This window comes from Malaclemys terrapin, chromosome 8 (assembly GCF_027887155.1).
Source record: "Malaclemys terrapin pileata isolate rMalTer1 chromosome 8, rMalTer1.hap1, whole genome shotgun sequence".
Lineage (NCBI taxonomy): Eukaryota > Metazoa > Chordata > Testudines > Emydidae > Malaclemys > Malaclemys terrapin.
Window position 1 is genome coordinate 90,308,314 of NC_071512.1, and position 6,307 is coordinate 90,314,620.

Below are 6,307 nucleotides of genomic sequence, written 5' to 3' on the forward strand. Positions count from 1 at the left end.
GAAAAGGCTACCAAGATAGTCTCTGGGAACATTATCAGGCTTACTTTGTTTTTCTGCTAGCTATCTGGGGTCATTACACAATAATTCTCTACAAAACACAGTTAGTTTTAAACTACTCCTACCATACTCTGAAAAGGGATTATTTAACTAATATGTTGTAATGCACATAAAATAAAAAGGTACAGCAAACCACACTGCAAAGTTGACGCTATCAAAGGGACCAATTTAGGCAATTTAATGGCCTAAATGTGGCTAATTTTAAACATTACAATAATTGCAGCAAAAGAGGTCTGCTTCTAGGATTGATATCTTTTCTGCTCTCTTCCTGCTTCCTAGGCCTGTTTATCTGTTCCTTTTTTCATTCCTCTAGTTCAGGGATTGTAAAACACATACAGCCAGCTCTCCCTGTAACACAATGTGCAATAATAATAGGCTTTTTAAAAGCCTCTAGCACCTAACTCCCAAATCCCACTATGAAAACTGGTCCTCTCCTATTAAATCACCTCCTTTAGGTTGAAGGATACAGGTCAGTCAGTGGGAAGGAAATATAGTGCTTGCTTAGCTGTGTCTATACTATCATTCTCTGGAATATCTCCCACTGGTGAAGCTCCACAGAAGGTACTAATAAGCTAGTGAAGACAGGGCTCAGCTTTTTTAACCACCATATATCATCTAGGGCTAGATTTTTAAAGGTATTTAAGTGTCTATAGATGCAGGCAAGCACCTAGTGGGATTTTTAAAAGCACCTAAGCAGGTTCGGTGCCTAACTCCCACTGAAATCAATAAAAGTCAGTGGGACTTAGGCAACTAAGTCATTTTTGAAAATGGGACTTAGCCATCTGAGTCACTTAGGCCTTAAAATGCAGAGCAGAGCAATGCGTAAATACCTTTAAAAAAACTGGCCTTAGGCATCTAACCTGTTTAGGTGCGTTTAAATTCTCACCAGTAGCCCATCTGCATCTTTAGATGTTTAAAAATAACTTTGAAAATCTGTCCCCTCAACCAGATAAATCCAAGGACACTTTACAGATTTATCCACCATTGAAATGACAGCAACTCTGTGGTAATTGTTTAAGAGCACACACTACACAACAGTTTAAGACAGGATGTGAAGAAAACCATATCCACTTAAATCTGCAGAGGGACTGATAAACAGAATGTACTTACCAGCATCAGAATTTGGCCAGGAAACCAGGGATAACAACCTTTCTCTCATAAACAACAAGGAGTCTGGTGGCACCTTAAAGACTAACAGACTCCTTGTTGTTTTTGTAGATACAGACTAACACGGCTACCCCCTGATACTTTCTCTCATAAAGAGTGCCTCGGGTGCTTAAATGATCACAGACAGCCAGGACTTCATGTTTTGTATTACCTGAAAGGTTAATAAATTATATATGCACAGCAAAATGGCTCTCTCTTATGACTGGTTCAAATTACTTCAAGCTTTACAGTAGCTGTATACATTAAATGCTAGGATCCACAACATCTTATGTGTTTATTCCATTAAGATGTTGTTTACAGCTGTAAACTTCAGCAACTGTGTAAACATTAGTGTCTTGCAATTGCAGATGTTGCAGTGGAAACAGACATCATACGTGGTTTATCATTTTTTGTACTGAATGAATCTGAGTCCTATGAAAAATAAAATTTGGTATTAAAACTCTGGCCATTTTCCAAGAGGGGTGTAATGCACTAGTTCTTAATTATAGATTAAATATTTCTGCAAGGCTTGAAAGTATATTTGAAGCTAATGTTAATAGACTAAGCTCCAAACCGTCCCTTTCTGAACATATCTGACAATTCAAAGATCACATATATCTTAATTGTTCACATACATTTGATGTTAAATTAACATGTCCTTGCAAGAAGAGCGAACTGCAGACATCAATCAACCCATATGAGTAAAATATTTATTGTATTAATTTACTGCTCACTGCTACAGTTACACTCACTTTGCTAAGTACAATCTCTTCTTTTCCAAAGCTATTTTTTGTATTTCATCTTAAATATCTTCTCATAATTAGTTGTTAATTAGTCATTGATCTGCCAGTAATTGTTGAAACATTTTGTTGAATTTTCTCTGTTTGATATTCAGCTAAAAATTGAAATGTGGACATTACTCCGATGGTGAAAAGGCTTACAGCTCTCACTACTCCTTAGGTTTGCCATCATCTTAGATTTACAACAAAGATGGCGATACTGTGAATAAGATACAATCAGTGCTTAATTTGTAATGAAAGAGGTGCCGGGGCTCAAGCAAATTTTTTACATTAATAACAGATGCAGCAAGCCTAGAGGTGCCAGAGCTCAGCCCTGGCACAAATTAAGCACTGGGTACATTGATTTTCTCTCTCTTTCCACAACTAATTTCACTGGGGGAAAATATATAAGGTGTTTTTATAAAGTAGGGGTCCTGCTTTAAAACATTTGATTGTGGGCAAAATACATTCTAGGTATTTGAATTTTGAATAGCAGAAATGAAAGGCTTGTAGGGGAACCTAGGGGCAGGGATTGTCCCTATCAAATCCAAGGCCATCACAGATTTCAGGGCTTTTCCTGATGACCCCATCAGTTATACAAAATATCAGCGTATTGTCTCTGTTTTTGTTAATTGTTGCCGAATGGCCACTTGAAAGAGCTGCACCCAAACTCCTCAGCCTGCTGCTGGCGCCGCTCCCTTTTGTAGCCAGCAGTGGCAGCGGCCGGCAAGGGATTGCAGCGAAGAGAGGCAGGGCAGCTACCCACTGCCCAGGGCGCAAGCAGGGATACTAGGGTGGAGGCATGTTATTCAGCTCATAGAATGAAAAACTCCCCACTTCAGACTCTCCACTAAGCTTCCCACTATGTGACTTCTTAAACCAGCCCTTCCTTGCATGTAGAGTCAAATTCACAGGGTAGCGGGAAAAGAGTGGGGGTGCTTGGCTGAGGAGTTAGAAAAGTGAGAACCTTGTCATGTATACCTCCCTGATGCCCACCAGAACCATCCCTGCATTCTTTTATCTCCCCTTCCCCACAAAACTTTCCCCCATGATAGGTGTCTCACTTTTCAGTAGGAAATTCTGGTTAATCTATCCCCAAGGATCTGCTGATGTTGTTAAAATATGTCATTTTGTACAAACTGGTGAATTCCAAAGGCAAATAATTGCTTTTCAGAAGAATTTTTATTATCATGAAATAGTGATAATTCCTATGGGCTTTTTCCAAAAGGGATTTTTCCTATAGGCACAAACTCAAGGGGTTAGACCTCATCTCCAAATAGCACCCTTCGTATAAAGTCTATGTCCTAACCAAAAACAAAACAGCACTCACTATTAAAAATATTTAAGGAATGGCACAAAATATGGTTTGAAAGAAAAATGAATTTCCTTCAACATTTTATCTGCAAGGATACAGGGATGACTCCTTCTTATCTTGTAAATCCCACTGACACAATGAAAACTTTGCATGAAACAACATTAAATACCTTTGGGTGCTATGTTTTTATACTAATTGTTTTATTTTCTTTGATTAAACATCAGACTGGTTTGTTTAGTCTATCATAGGTGTAAAACCATGTTCTAAATCTAAAGTGTTTGGGAAAGAACTGACTAGATGCTGCCATTCTTCTCAAGCTCTGCTGAGTCCAGGTGCCACACACTACATACGGTGAGCACATTATAAAGACTGAGAAATTATCTCTGTAGAAGATCAGAGGGAAATGTTTATATACATGTGTGCTAAAGTACAGATGTGTAAATATTATGTTGGATGCTTATATTTAAATATATGTAAGTGAAACAAATTATAATACTCTTTGTATTGTTCATCTTGTATTGTGGGAAAGTCTGTATGAGGAATAACTGTAGATATACTACCCAACAGGGTTTTTTTTTAATAGTTATTCATAGTATTCCAAATACTATTTACACCTCTACCCTGACATAACCCGACCCGATATAACACGAATTTGGATATAACGCGGTAAAGCAGTGCTCTAGGGGGGCGGGGCTGCGCACTCCGGTGGATCAAAGCAAGTTTGCTATAACGTGGTTTCACCTATAACCTGGTAAGATTTTTTGGCTCCCGAGGACAGCGTTATATCGAGGTAGAAGTGTACATTGTTTTCTGTCAAGTATCAGGGGGTAGCCGTGTTAGTCTGTATCTACAAAAACAACAAGGAGTCTGGTGGCACCTTAAAGACTAACAGATTTATTTGGGCATAAGCTTTCGTGAGTAAAAACCTCACTTCTTCGGATGCATAGAGTGAAAGTTACAGATGCAGGCATTATATACTGACCCAGTCCCTATTCAAGCCCAGATTAATGGTGTTGAATTTGCAAATGAATTTTAGTTCTGCTGTTTCTCTTTGAAGTCTGTTTCTGAAGTTTTTTTGTCATTCATTTGCAAATTCAACACCATTAATCTGGGCTTGAATAGGGACTGGGAGTGGCTGGCTCATTACAGAAGCAGCTTTTCCTCTCCTGGAATTGACATCTCCTCATCTATTATTGGGAGTGGACTACATCCACCCTGATTGAATTGGCCCTGTCAACACTGGTTCTCCACTTGCGAAGTAACTCCCTGCTCTCCATGTGTCATTGTTTTCTGGATGCATTAATTTTAATTTACTAAGAAACAGTATTATACTCCAAAGCTGACTAGGAACTACACCTCTACCTCACTATAACGCTGTCCTCAGGAGCCAAAAAATCTTACCGCATTATATTGAACTTGCTTTAATCCACTGGAGTGCACAGGCCCACCCCCCCGGAGCACTGCTTTACCGCATTATATCCGAATTCATGTTATATCGGGTCGCGTTATATCGGGGTAAAGGTGTATTAACACATATTTATCAGGATCCTATATACAACTGTTCTTAAGTTTAAGTCCGTGAGATGCCTTCTGAAAAGAAAGAATCCTGGTCTGTACTTTAGCAAATAATTCAACTGAGGTGCAGGAAGAAGGGGAAGAGGCTTAGTTATACATAATACTGCCTTAGCAGTTCTGTACCCCACAACAGAAGCAGCATTCAAACATTCTTCTCACAGTATAATCTACATTTGTCCAGAGTGTCTTGGTAGACTAATAAATGAAGACCTCTGCTCAATGTGCAGCTATGGTCAAAAAAGTTAACAAAATATTAGATGCACAGGAATGAGATGATGAACAAAAAGAGTATTATAATACCTTTACATAAATCAATGATGTTGCCTTAGCTAGAATACTGAGTGTAGTGCCTGTCTCCTCATCTCTAAAAAGCCATTGCAGTCTTGGAATGGGTTCAAAGAAGAGTGACCAGAATGATCAAGGGTACGGAAAAGCTCTCTTAGGAAAAGAGATTAGAAAGACTGTGATCGTTTAGCTTAGAAAAGACATGAATAAAAGGGAATGTGATAAAACATATACAATTATTAATGGTCTAGAGAAGGTCATTTGGAAGCTTCTGTTCTCCTTGTCTCATAAGAATAAGGGGCCATTCAATTAATTTAAAAAGTGGGAAAATTAAAACTAATAAAAGGAAATATTTTTCACATGATGTGTAATTGTCAAACTCATTGCCACAGGAAATTGTTGAGGCCAAGAACTTATTAAGATTCAAAAAGAGACTGGAGAATTATATGGATAATAAGAATATCCAGAGTTATTGTAAATAATGGTATACATATTGTAAGAGACATTAAATCTTATGGTTTGGGGCTTAAACTAATCTCTAATTCAGTGGTGCACAAACTTTTCCAGTCATGCCTCCCTTACCATTAACAGAATGTGTCCCATGTCCCTCCCTCCCTCCCCATTACTGAACAGCCAAGGCTTCCTCAGCAGCAGAGCTTGGGCTGATGGAGGAAATATGTGAGAATATATGAGAGTAAACTCAGATCTGACATTTCAGTGTGGACTAAAATGTGCTGCTTCAGTAGGGTGCAAGTTATTTGATCCCTTTTGGGTTCACAGCTAATTTATGATTGAAATGTCTGCCTGTACCTCACTCATTACCACTTAGAATTCTTCCCCCTGCATGTTGATGACCCACAATGCAAATTCGTTTTTGCTGCCTTGTTTGTTTTTAGGGATGATTTTCACAAGACTGTGCTGTGTTCCACAAGCAGAAAAAATCCTCCTGGGATTCTTCTTATGTCTTCTGTGTCATAATCCATACGACATACGTTTTCAGGCTTTTCCTCTGCAACCTGGAGGACTAGCACCTTGAAAAGAAAGCTGAGATACTCGTGTAATCCCCTGAATCCAGTAGTTAGGGCTTTAAATACCGAACCTTTTGAGGCTGGCAATAAAAGCACAGGAGTAGGCAACACTGCAAATGTGC